This window comes from Phyllobates terribilis, unplaced genomic scaffold (genome assembly GCF_046119375.1).
Source record: "Phyllobates terribilis strain yellow unplaced genomic scaffold, ASM4611937v1 Scaffold_1__5_contigs__length_1240528914, whole genome shotgun sequence".
In the NCBI taxonomy this organism is placed as follows: domain Eukaryota; kingdom Metazoa; phylum Chordata; class Amphibia; order Anura; family Dendrobatidae; genus Phyllobates; species Phyllobates terribilis.
The window spans coordinates 452,941,643-452,955,910 of record NW_027362761.1 but is presented as its reverse complement, the minus strand read 5'-3'; the positions used below and the strand labels follow the sequence as shown (position 1 = coordinate 452,955,910).

The window sequence follows — 14,268 nt, the reverse complement described above, 5'->3', positions numbered from 1 at the left end:
AAAAAAAAAGTGAAACATTTTGTCGCCACTGTATAACAGGGTCTGTCTTACCCATCTTACCACAGATGGCAAAAAAAACAAAAACATTGTATTGATAAACACCACACTTTTGCACTTACTCATATTTTTTGAGGGGGTAATACATTCAAATAAACTTTTTAAAGGAGTTGACATTATTCATCAATTACCACTGTAGAAATTGGTGTAACTGAAACAAGCATATCTTCAATACACGTTATTTAAATATAACTATTAACTAACCATTGTTCAGCCCCATTTCCCAGAAACTCACACGCAGAGCAGCAATAGGAACATTGATTCATACTTAAAATGGAGTGTGTGACCAAACTGGTCATAAAGAGATGCGCATTCACAAGTGGAGCGATGATCACATTCACAAGCGGTCACAAACCATGCACACAGAAACTCCCTGAGAAGAATTAGAATGGGGAATAATGGGGTTATAGGAGAAGAATGGTAGGGAGAAATGCTGATATATTTGCTTTAGTCTATATAAAAGCACTTCAGCATAAGAAATGACTCTTTATAAAATAGTTTAAACACTGACAACCCCTTTAAGTGTGGGTGTCTCATCTCAACAAAACCTTTTTGAAGAAATCCCGTAAATCACCTGATCACTGAGATTCCAGTTTCTGAATGCCCCAAGAAATCATCTATTATGGTGGGAAGACTGAGGCCAGCCAAAGTAAAGTCCCAGTTGCTCCAGTGGTTTAAGCCGGTTCTGCATCAATGACATTAGGTCAATCATTAAAGAAGCACTCCCATCAAAAATTTTAATATATTGCAATCATATTATAAAGCGTACATACAATTGCTCATTTTGCCTTTCTGCCCAGCTAATTCTCTTTTCTATTAGGTCCGCAACATCCCATTATTAAAAACTGACTAGCTGAATCCTTCTAAAATCTATGTAGAAACAAGAGGTCATTTTTTCCTGTATGAGACTTAAGTCATTGCAAAAGTCCCTGGCAGGGGGGAGGAGGGAGCAGCTGGGTCAGGAGTTGAAAAGGAGTTGTTTCTACATAGAGCAGAGAAATAAAATAATTAGTTGGGTAGAAAGGCAAAATGAGCAATTGTGTAACATCCCTGGCGGCGTGCTTGCATAGTGCACCACCTCCCACTATGCAAGACCACAATCTTACCTGTCTGTCCAGTCTGCTATTCCTGCTCCAGTTCATGCTGTTTGTATGTCCCTTGACTGACTGCTTAGGGCGGCGGCCCGGTTACTTCCTGATTCTTATAGCTGCTGTGGGCGCACCCCTAATGCATCTCCAGCCTATTGCTGTGAGTCACTGGATATTTAAACCCCCTCCACCCAGTAGGAGGGGCCTGAGCAACAACTTCACTCAGTTAGTCTTTGCTAATGAATTGCCAGGTCCTGTTCTGTCCTGTTTCTAGCCTGTTTCCGCCACTCTGGGGGCTGCATTCCCAGACCTGTTACCTGTGACTTCTAGTCTGTGTCCGCCATCTGGGGGCAGTATACCCAGGCTCGTTCTTGCATCTCCTTGCAGTAGCAGTTCCTGTCTGAACTGTACCTTAGCCTGTTACCTGTTTTGTCTCTATGTCCGTACCCTCCCTTTTCCTGCATTGTCTGAACCTGCACCTAGCTCCAACTCATTGTCTCTGTACTTCTGTTTGTGTGCACTCGCTACTTCATTGTAAGTACCTTGTTTGTATCTGGTTCTGTTTCTCCCTTTTCCCTTCCTCTGTATCTACCTTCTGTGTTCTAGCCATTTTTCTGTATTTTCTTATCTGTTCCATGTGAACAGAGCCCTATCCTTTCTGCTTGCACTTTCAGTCCTGTTCTGCTCTATCTAGTCCACCGCGCCTGCGGTTCTGCTCCGCTATGTCTGTTCACCGCGCTTGCGGTTCTGCTCCGCTCTGTCTGTTCACCGCGCTTGCGGTTTTGCTCCGCTCTGCTTGTTCTCCACACCTGCGGTTTTGCTTCGCTCTGCGTGTTCACCGCGATTGCGGTTTTTGCTCTGCTCTGCTTGTTCTCCGCACCTGCGGTTTTGCTATTGTCTGCTTGTTCACAGCGTTTGCAGTTTTGCTCCGCTCTGCTTGTTCTCCGCACATGCGGTTTTGCTCTGCTCAGCTTGTCTACCGCGTTTGCGGGTTTTGCTCTGCTCAGCTTGTCTACTGCATCTGCGGGTTTTGCTCTGCTCAGCTTGTCTACCGCATCTGCGGGTTTTGCTCTGCTCAAGCTTGTCTACCGCATCTGCGGCTTTTGCTCTGCTCAAGCTTGTCTACCGCATCTGCGGGTTTTGCTCTGCTTAGCTTGTCTACCGCATCTGCGGGTTTTGCTCTGCTCAGCTTGTCACCGCTCCGGCGGTTCCTCTCTGCTCTGCCTTGTTCACCGCACCTGTGGTTTAGCTCTGCTCTACTTGCTCACCGCTCCGGCGGTTCCCCCCTTGCTCTGCCTTGCTCACCGCTCTGGCGGTTCCTCTCTGCTCTGCCTTGTTCACCGCACCTGCGGTTTAGTTCTGCTCTGCTTGCTCACCGCTCCGGCGGTTCCCCCCTGCTCTGCCTAGCCCACCGCTCCGGCGGTTCCTCTCTGCTTTGCCTGTCTACTGCTACTGCGGCTCTGTTCCTATCTTCCAGTCTGTACTGGCCTCTATCCAGCTTGCGCTCCAACCTGTTAGTGCCTCCTCGTCTGCACTCCAGCCGTGCCTGCCAATACCCACCTGTCTGTATGCCAGCCTAACCTGCCCGTTCCTGCATTCCCCGGTGTGGGTCAACAGCTGTGACCGGGGTCTGAACTGGAGTCGCACCTGGTCCCTCTGCTCGGTTCCTCCTTGGTTCACGGAGTCGTTAGCCGCCGTGTGACCTTGGTCGGATCGGGTTGATACTTAGTTAAGCCCCTCCAGGCACTCCTTGGCTCATGGCACAGTGGGATCACTAATCACGCTCACGCCAGTCAGTCCGGGCGCGAGCGTAACAAATTGTAAGTACACAGTGCTATATAATATGATGACTGCAATATATTAAAAGGATAAAAACTTTGATGGGGGGAGTGCTTCTTTAACAAAACTGCCACAACCAATTACTGGCCTCGGCAGGCAGGGATGCTAACACATGACCAGTGACTGGCTAAAGTGGCCACACTAAAGGACTAATGGGGAGAGCCAATGGAGCAGCGGTGCTGAAGTATAGGGGGATTGAATAGGAAAGTAATGCTTATTTTATTATTTCACACATTTGTTGCTATTATCCCTTTTTTGGGGGGGTACGTTTTTTTTTTTTTAAATATTATTATTTTTTAAATTTAAATCCCGGACAATCTCTTTAATTCATCCAAACATTCCCTGAAAGAACATACTGTACGTAAAGGGTCTGTATAAGTGAGACAACATCATTAATTAAACCAGGGGCGGACATGCCACTTGTGCAGCTGCACAGGAGTCTAAGATGAAAGGGGGGGGGGGGCCATTTCCACCTCCAAAGTAGGTGGAATTGTGCATTATGATCAGCTATTGGACTTTAAAGGGCCTATATACTGTTCTTGCACAGGGGCCCTTTTTCTACTTGTGTCCTCTTCTGAATTAAACATATAACATAATGACATTCATAAAATCAAAATTAGACTAGAATCTACTATTAGGGCTAGAGGTAGCTTTTGGAGCTGACAGAGTTTGTTTCCTGTTCCATTACTGGCAGATTGCAGGAAACATTATGGTATAGTGGTGTCTATATATTGTATACATATCTGTGGCAGCACAGTGGCTCAGTGGTTAGCACTGCAGCCTTGCAGTGCTGCGGTCCTGGGTTCAAATCCCACCAAGGACGACATCTGCCAGGAGTTTGTATGGGTTTCTTCCGGGTACTTCCACACTCTAAAAGACATACTGATAAGGAATGTAGATTGTGAGCCCCACTGGGGACAGTGCCCATAATGTCTGTAAATTGTCTGAATTGTAAAGTGCTGCGGAATATGTTGGCACTATATAAATAAAAACTAAATAAAAAGATTCTGTGGTGAACTTTATCCTACCACAATTTACCCAGCTTCCCTTACAATGGAGGAATTCTAGGACACCCGGTTGTCTTTATTGCAGCCTTTTTGCTTTCAACCAAGTACAGATTCCCTCACATAGCCTCCTGATTAAACAAATTAACTGTGATGTTCATTGCAAATGTACACACCAGAGTGCTGGAAATGAACAGATACAATGGCCAAGCCTGTATTTAATTTTAATTAAATTTCATTCTCCAGCTCAATTAATCTACGTCTCCAAATGTCAGCAGGACTTAGGCAAATGGAGTGACATCTGCTGTACTGTACACTGACTCCGAAAGCTGACTGTATGCTGAAAGTTTACAAGTGCCTATGTAAATATTAGCTGTCTGTATAAAGGAAAATCTATGAAAATGCATATATAAGGACACATCCATTATAGTGGTCAACCACAGACCCTATGTGATGCCAGTGTATATGGCAAACATTCTATGCTTCACATAGGGGGGTCATCAGGATGTTTCATGAAATCCTGATATGGGAGACTACAGACTATATTATTATTATTATTATAAGAAAGATGAATATATATAATTCTGAATAATATAGCTTCCAAAATGGGGATGGTTTAGCTGAAAGATAAAACTGGCTTTTGATAGATAGATACAGTGGTGGCCAAAAGTATTGTCACTCCTGCAATTCTGTCAGATAATACTCAGTTTCTTCCTGAAAATGATTGCAATCACAAATTCTTTGGTATTATTATCTTCATTTAATTTGTCTTCAATGAAAAAACACAAAAAGAATTGTCCTAAAGCCAAGTTGGATACAATTCCACACCAAACCTAAAAAAAGGGGTGGACAAAAGTATTGGCACTGTTTGAAAAATCATGTGATGCTTCTCTAATTCGTGTAATTAACAGCACCTGTAACTTACCTGTGGCACCTAACAGGTGTTGGCAATAACTAAATCACACTTGCAGCCAGTTAACATGGATTAAAGTTGACTCAACCTCTGTCCTGTGTCCTTGTGTGTACCACATTGAGCATGGAGAAAAGAAAGAAGACCAAAGAACTGTCTGAGGACTTGAGAAACCAAATTGTGAGGAAGCATGAGCAATCTCAAGGCTACAAGTCCATCTCCAAAGACCTGAATGTTCCTGTGTCTTCCGTGCGCAGTGTCATCAAGAAGTTTAAAGCCCATGGCACTGTGGCTAACCTCCCTAGATGTGGACGGAAAAGATAAATTGATGAGAGATTTCAACGCAAGATTGTCCGGATGGTGGATAAAGAACCTCGACTAACATCCAAACAAGTTCAAGCTGCCCTGCAATCCGAGGGTACAACAGTGTCAACCCGTACTATCCGTCGGCGTCTGAATGAAAAGGGACTGTATGGTAGGATACCCATGAAGACCCCACTTCTTACCCCGAGACATAAAAAAGCCAGGCTGGAGTTTGCCAAAACTTACCTGAGAAAGCCTAAAACGTTTTGGAAGAATGTTCTCTGGTCAGATGAGACAAAAGTAGAGCTTTTTGGGAAAAAGCATCAACATAGAGTGTACAGGAAATAAAAAGAGGCATTCAAAGAAAAGAACACGGTCCCTACAGTCAAACATGGCGGAGGGTCCCTGATGTTTTGGGGTTCCTTTGCTGCCTCTGGCACTGGACTGCTTGACTGTGTGCATGGCATTATGAAGTCTGAAGACTACCAACAAATTTTGCAGCATAATGTAGGGCCCAGTGTGAGAAAACTGGGTCTCCCTCAGAGGTCATGGGTCTTCCAGCAGGACAATGACCCAAAACACACTTCCAAAAGCACTATAAAATGGTTTGAGAGAAGGCACTGGAGACTTCTAAGGTGGCCAGCAATGAGTCCAGACCTGAATCCCATAGAACACCTGTGGAGAGATCTCAAAATGGCAGTTTGGAGAAGGCACCCTTCAAATATTAGGGACCTGGAGCAGTTTGCCAAAGAAGAATAGTCTACAATTCCAGCAGAGCATTGTAAGAAACTCATTGATGGTTACCGGAAGCGGTTGTTCGCAGTTATTTTGGCTAAAGGTTGTGCAACCAAGTATTAGGCTGAGGGTGCCAGTACTTTTGTCTGGCCCATTTTTGGAGTTTTGTGTGAAATGATCAATGATTTGATTTTTGCTTCATTCTCTTTTGTGTTTTTTCCTTGCAAGCAAATTAAATGAAGATAATAATACCAAAGAATTTGTGATTGCAATCATTTTCAGGAAGAAACTGAGTATTATCTGACAGAATTGCAGGGGTGCCAATACTTTTGGCCACCACTGTAGATAGATAGATAACAAAAAAACAAAAGACACAGAACTTCTTAGGATTTACATTGAATGTCCGTGTACATGATGTTCCACCTCTAAACAATGAAATGTTTATACATTTGCAGAAAATAAAAACCCATTGTTTCCTTTTAATTTCAGAAAAGTGCTGGTTATTTTTTTTTTTTGTAATGAGTTGTCTACGGACAATTGGGATTGCACCTGAACTTTTTTGGATTATGCTGCTTTATATTCCCTTTTTTCTCTAGCTTTTATTGGTAGAATAAACAATTATGCAGTGGGGGGTACGTTGCACTGAGATGGGTCAATAAAGTACCCCCACTTATTCCTTTTTAATTTTTGAGTGCCCACTACTTTTTATGCTTTTTTATAGGTAAACCCAGAGTTGGTGTTGATTTTTTTGGAAGATAGATGGATTCTTATACTAGTTATCTAATAATGTTAGAATAGGCTATAACACCCTGAGATTAACAACATTGATAGGTAACATAGTCTAGTCAAAATTTATCAAATAAAAATACACAGGAAACTCACCTCAAAGTCAAGGAGTAAAAATGAAATGGAATAACAACCTGCACAGCAATGATTCTGAAGCAGTAATCAATAGCAGACCATTAGCTCTACCCAGATCAAAAGTAAACAGAAGATTAAAGGTGGCTGGCATAGCGGCTAGAAAAGGTTACACTAAAACTACTAGAAACTTCATCCACACTGCAGAAAAATGATAACTTTCATTTGGAAATTTGGAAGCGTCACTAGACTCCTGAAAGTATCAATATCCAGTACCTGCTGTATTCAGTAAAATCCAAACATCCACCAATAATGGTTTTGGAAAAAAAAAAAAAAAAAAACGGTACATTTCTATATAATTTTTTGTAATTATATCATTTACAGATACTGATTCTCCTTGATTCTTATTATAGAGATTGCTCCTTACAAAAAGTCTCTAGTGACACTTATCAGTGACTATCCTGAGGGTAAACATCTAACAAGTTAAAGAGGACCCTTCAATAGGTCAAAAGTGGGCAGTCTTTGTTCTTATTATATTCCCATTTCTCCTCTAATTATTCTGTTTTTTTCTTATTTTAAAATCCACCATACAGGTTCAGAGATATAAGCGCTATTATTTAGTGCTATTTTTTATGGTCCGTTCCAAGAGAGCGTGGCTCATAGGATTATAGTGCATCTTTAAGACATGCCCCCAGAGAATCCTGTGAGCCAAGCCCACTTTGTAAAGAGTATAAGGCTAAGTGCCCACGATGCAGAAATGCTGCAGATTTTTTCCGCATCTCTCAGGCAGGAAAAACGCATGCCGATTTTACATGCGTTTTTCCTGCCAGGTAGAAGCATTTGTCAAGCGTTTTTGCATGCGGGTTATCAAGCGCTTTTCCAAGCGATTTTAGCATCACTTGGAAAAGTGCTTGATAACTTGGTCACACTATATAAATCCATGCAACCGGCATAGATTTATATAGTGTGACCAAGTTAATAGTTAAAAAAAAGAATAAAAATTGTAAAAAAATAAACATTATACTTACCTTCCGATGGCCCCCTGTCTCCTGTACGATGCGTCCAGTCTTATGTACGGCTCGCGGTGGTCTAAAAGGACCTTCCATGACGTCATTTAGTCATGTGACAGGTTACGCGACTGCCGATGTCACATGACTAAATGACGTCATGGAAGGTCCTTTTAGACCATCGCAAGCCGCCGGGTAGCCAGGACACACCACAGAGGAGACCAGGGGCCATCGGAAGGTAAGTATAATGTTTATTTTTTATTTTAAATTCTTTTTTTACTTACAGGTACTATGGTACCCGGGTCTGGAGGAGAGTCTCCTCTTCTCCAGACCCTGGTACCATCCGCACATTGAATCGTTTAATATCCGCATGTGCACATGTAATCATGAGAATATTAAGCGATTCAATGCAAGTCAATGGCGGCAATTACGCTGTGTGTCAGCAAAAATAATGGATATGTTGCATATTTTTCCGCAATGATAATCCGCAGCGAAAATTTCCGCAGCATGTGCACAGCCCATGCGGATTATCATTGGGAACTATGGGGCACATATTAGCAAGCGTTTTCGCTGCGGAAATTCCGCAGCAAAAACGCTTTAAAAACGCATAGTGGGCACGCGGCCTAAAACTTAGTACTGAATAAAAAGGCCCATATCTCTGTAACTGTATTGTAACAAAGAAAAAAAATGAAATTACATAAGGAAGCAACGAAAATAAAATGAAAGCATAAATTGTGCACTTTTGACTTGGTGACAGGTTCTCTATAAAAAAAATAAAATAAAATGTGACTCAGCTAAACCAGAAGTTGTGGCTCCTTGGAAACAGTTCTAGTAACACACTAAGGGATACTAACCCACATGTTTTGAGGTCCCTTATCTCCTCCACTACCAATGACTGCCAGACACAAAATTACTTGCTTACATAATTTCAGTGGTCTTCTTGTTAGCTCAGGAGAAAGTGTTAATGAAGACAAGGCAGCTGATATTACTCTTTCATTCTGCATGAAATATAAGTGCAGACTGGTTGCTTTAAAAGGCGGCTGATATTTGAAAACATTGTCTTCTTCTATTAAATATGGTTATCTCCAAGGAAACGTGTGCAGTTATCATTGTTTTGCATCAAAAGGGCTTTACAGGCAAGGACATTGTTGCTTGTAAGATTGCCCTTAAATCAACCATTTATCAGCTCAAAAACTTCAAAGAGAGAAGTTCACTTACTGTGAAGAAGGCTTCAGGGCACCCAAAAAAGTCCAGCAAATGCCAGGACCTAAGGCTGCCCATTGTTTTATTAAATAAAAACGGCTGCCTCAGATTGGTGATAGGTATTCTTTATAGGTGTTGTCAGGTCAAAACCTATAAGTCTGCAGTCTCTCTGTGTGACTGCAGACATATGAATCCCACAGTGCATGCACTGTGTACTGCAGGGATTCACTGGTTTCTTACCAGGGAACGGAAAAGTATGTATGAGTTATACATACTCCAGGCCAGTGGGTGCGGCCTCGCTCTCCATACAATATTAAGCAATACATTTTATATTGATTAGAATTCAATACAGGCAATTGGTTCGGTCCTTTAAAACTGTTAGAGACTCATTGATCCAGAGCATCACACTGCCTCTGCTGATGTGCTTCCCTCCTCTACTGCATTATGGGGCAATAACATGTAAAAGAAAATGTGAATTATTAGACCACACCACCTTCTTTCATTACTTCATGTTTTCAGTTCTGATGCTCACGTCTCCATTGCAGTCATTTTAGCATGGACACTCTGATCAGCCAAACATATAGCAAACTGCGATGCACAGTGTTCTCACAACTTTTTAATTATCTGTGTTCCTCTTCTATAGCATATGGACAAATTTTGCTCTCTGCAAGCATGAATGAGACTTTGGTATCCATGACCCTGTTGTTGGTTCACAAGTTGTCCTTCTTTGGGCCACCCTTGCCAAGTATATGCTGTATTTAGCATATTTTGATGGCAACTTGCCATTCAGTATCTATTTTGGTATTGCTAGAGATAGATTTTCAAGCAAAGACATTTGAAAGTGGTGTTAAAAAAAAAAGAAAAAGTGCGCCGGTTACATATTGGTTGTGTAAAAGGTGAAAGCAAGGAGACAAAGCAGGAGGAAATGACAATGACAAATGACAAGAGAAATAAAAGTATGCATTTCAGAACAAATGTCTAAAAGACAAGGCAACATGGATAATGACGCACAGATTCACTTATTTGGCCTCCAATTTCCAAAATACACATACAATACATATTTTGAGAATTTTACTATATATCAGATACTTAACAAAACAAAATTATATTACTGAATATAGTGAACATCAGCCTTAAACCAGGATCATAATAATTCTATGTTCTGTAATATACCTCGTATTTAATGGTGCCTTAAATTACAAATGACATGCCTGCTACATAAGTCAAAAAAGATTAAATTCCTAACAAAGAAAAGCAAATTTGTTCGCATCTTGGAAGTGGATGCGGGCTTTCACGTTCTGAAGTGTAGTAATGGAACTGTGTGTCATCAACCATGTATGTATCTTGCACGAAAAAGACAGTGGAGACAATTTAGCAAAGTGATTACATCAGATAACTGGAATAAAATACTTTGAAAGTGGCTAAATTGTGCATCTTTAGGTGTTTTCACGCAAATCCCAACTAGCTCCACCAAAGTGGGCAGAGTATGGATGGGAAGGGGTGTGTCAATGCCCAGCCACCAAATTCATTAAAGGTGACACCATTAGTTATGTCACAAATGTTACTCCAATCCCTCACCGGATTAGCATTTCTGGCGAGGCACATGGAGGCGCATACCACTAAGAAGTGGCGTCCACCTCTTAATGAATTTGGTGCATCCTACACTCCACCATGCCCCTTCATTGAGACTGGTATGTACAACGCCAATCTTAATGCATCGGCCCCAGTGTCTGTTCAGTTATGTGAATGATAAGCAGGACGGAATAGGCAATGGAACCATTGACTAGTGTTTTGTTTTCTTTACATGCTCTATGAAATGTAAAAAAAATATAACTGGAAGTACGCATTACATTCACAGTTAAATAAAAAATGAGGTAATCAAGTAAATAGGCACGATGCAGATTTTCAATCTGCAGTGTTGGTTAATTGAAGCTATGAATCCCATTCACAACACTGCTACTATAATATGCAGATGACTTTCTACATGTCACTCCACAGCGCAAAACTCACACTAGACAGTCTAAAAATATGCCACATTTTTCTCAGTGACATATGGTGAATGATAAACATGGCGCATCTTTAGAGCCTTTTCTCTAACTTTACACCACCCACTGATCGATTTACTGTTTGCTGTAATTTTGTCAAATGTTTGAAAGTGTTTTAAGCAAATTTAGACAGAATTTTAATGCATTTATCCAGTATGTGTGTGAAATTTGGGGGAAAGAAGACCATTGTTATAATTTGAGCTAGGTGGGGAGGTGGTGAGTCTGATTACAGATGTATACTCAGGTTTATCTTTTAGGACTACATAAAGTAAAATTAAAGTAAATTTTCTCGAGGGTGCCGCACTTCCAGTACTGTGGCCGGGTACCTCCATAACGCTATTAAACTGCAGATTAAACCTATATCTGTAGGTTAATAGCATTATCAGACCTGACAGGTGCCCTTTAAAGATAGGACTAGGGTTAGGTACAGTGCTAAGGCTACGGATAAGGTTAGGTTTAAGGCTAGGATTATAAAATAGTTACTATACATGAAAAATAAAAATGGAATAACAAAAATATTAAAACAAAAATAACAATTTATAACTTTTTTTTAAATTATGCTTTTATAAACATTTTTTGTTTTACAAAAACACATAACCTAAATAAACAAAGGAAATAGAGTAATAAATGGTTGATTTGACTAAAGAGAAACCATTCTATATATAACCTTTATGATATAAGTCAATGTAGTAATGTGCAATAGATTGATGAACAACAAAGTAAACTTTAAGTGGGGCGTGATATGAGTGCCAATTATAACAATTGCCATGTTTCCCCCTGTCTCGTCTCATATCAAGGAGAATTATAGTGATTGTAGAGGAAATAGTAGTAGAGAATATAGTAATAGAGGAATTAATCCTTGTGGTGCGTGGTTTTGTGTCTCCATGTGTCAGACATAACCTGTAGTGGAAAACTAAGGTAACATTATGGGAGTATCTTCCATAAACAGCCTTTGTTGAAACTAAGTGGTTGGTAAAAAACTATCTAGCAAAGTATGGAGCATTAAGGTCATTCACTGTTATCCGGGTGGCTGTCTCCTGCTGAGTATATGTAAGGAAGTTACAGAGTGTAGCCCCAAAACAAGGTGTGAAAGTGTGCCATGCAGGAAAGGCCAGGACACAGTTTCATAGGCCTTCTCTGCATAAAGACCCAACAACATTGAGGGCGGATGAGACTGATCCTGAGCACAACATTGAAGGTGGAAGAGACTGATCCTGAGCACAACATTGAAGGCGGATGAGACTGATCCCGAACACAACATTGAAGGCGGATGAGAATGATCCAGAACACAACATTGAAGGCGGATGAGACTAATACTAATCCTGAGCACAACATTGAAGATGGAAGAGACTGATCCCGAGCACAACATTGAAGGCGGAAGAGACTAATCCTGAGCACAACATTGAAGGTGGAAGAGACTGATCCCGAGCACAACATTGAAGGCGGAAGAGACTAATCCTGAGAACAACATTGAAGGCGGAAGAGACTGATCCTGAGCACAACATTGAAGGCGGAAGAGACTGATCCCGAGCACAACATTGAAGGCGGAAGAGACTGATCCTGAGCACAACATTGAAGGCGGAAGAGACTGATCCAGAGCACAACATTGAAGGCGGATGAGACTGATCCTGAGCACAACATTGAAGGCGGAAGAGACTGATCCCGAACACAACATTGAAGGCGGAAGAGACTGATCCTGAGCACAACATTGAAGGCGGAAGAGACTAATCCTGAGAACAACATTGAAGGCGGAAGAGACTGATCCCGAACACAACACTGAAGGTGGATGAGACTGATCCTGAGCACAACATTGAAGGCGGAAGAGACTGATCCAGAGCACAACATTGAAGGCGGATGAGACTGATCCAGAGCACAACATTGAAGGCGGATGAGACTGATCCCGAGCACAACATTGAAGGCGGATGAGACTGATGCCGAGCACGACATTGAAGGCGGATGAGACTGATCCTGAGCACAACATTGAAGGCGAAGGTGACTGATCCTGAGCACAACATTGAAGGCGCAGGTGACTGATCCCGAGCACAACATTGAAGGCGGATGAGACTGATCCCGAGAACAACATTGAAGGTGGAAGAGACTGATCCCGAGCACAACATTGAAGGCGGATGAGACTGATCCCGAGAACAACATTGAAGGTGGAAGAGACTATCCCGAGCACAACATTGAAGGCGCAGGTGACTGATCCTGAGAATATTCAGAGGCTGCTATGATCTTTCCTACACTTACAGCACCTTGTCTACACCTAGTGAAGCCTTGTTGATCTGAGATGTGGTAGGTAGTTTTGAAGTCACAAAGATTTTTGCCAGAAATGTATAATCTTGGTTTGAGCGAGTAATGAGGTGGTAAGAACCTTTTATTTTTTTCAATTTCATGCCGGATCTCCGCAAAAAAGCAGAAAACAATAAAATGGTCAAAGGCCAAATTATAATAACATCAGTATTTTCTTAAAATGCAATACATGTGCTTAGGGGATAAGGGATTCAATAATGGACTGATGGAAAGGACTCAGGGAATGGTACACAAGTTAGGGGGCGCAGGCAACCCACGCTCTACCACTGGCCACAACTAAATGATTTACAGAAATGTAATTGTAATGCAATTGAAGGCAAGAATCAATGATGTTAGCTCCCACATTACTGTACAAACTGAAAATTAATCTTTTCCTTCATTAATATAGGATAGAAGTCAAAAAGTCCTAATGATGCATCCCATTATGAACATGCCATGACACCTGCTTTACAACACAAATCAAGCCGTTTTACATTACTTGCAAGCAGAAAACTTTATTCTAACTCTCTATCTCTTTTAATGTATCAAATCACAGTCCTCCACAGAAACAAACATTACATAGGAAACTGTGCAATGCCATGTACTTTATTTTCTTTTTTTTTCATTATTGCTCACTTCTTGAATGATAATGGAAAATACAGAATAGCTATTACTGTATATATTGGCTCATATTCAGCATAGTAAACATATGTGAGATTCTTGCTCAATTACAACTTGTTACACAATCCCTCCTTTCCCATAGCGCCATTCATTCCATCTGATCACACAGATCAGAGCTGACTCTCAATTACATAAAATCTTTCTCAGAATATGACAGTCCAAATACAGTAGAGATAAAATATATCAGGCTGCGGAATAGGTCCGTTCAGCCCGAGTGCAGCTTCATCATGAAATGATATAATTCACCGC

The 14,268-nt window shown here is 41.3% G+C and overlaps 1 protein-coding gene across 8 annotated transcripts in view; it reads right to left on the bottom strand.

Annotated features, from left to right (window-relative positions):
• The window catches only part of KIAA0825 (KIAA0825 ortholog), a 580,812-nt gene that overhangs the window by 172,677 nt on the left and 393,867 nt on the right, over positions 1-14,268 (bottom strand). The gene's annotated exons all lie outside the window — the stretch shown is intronic.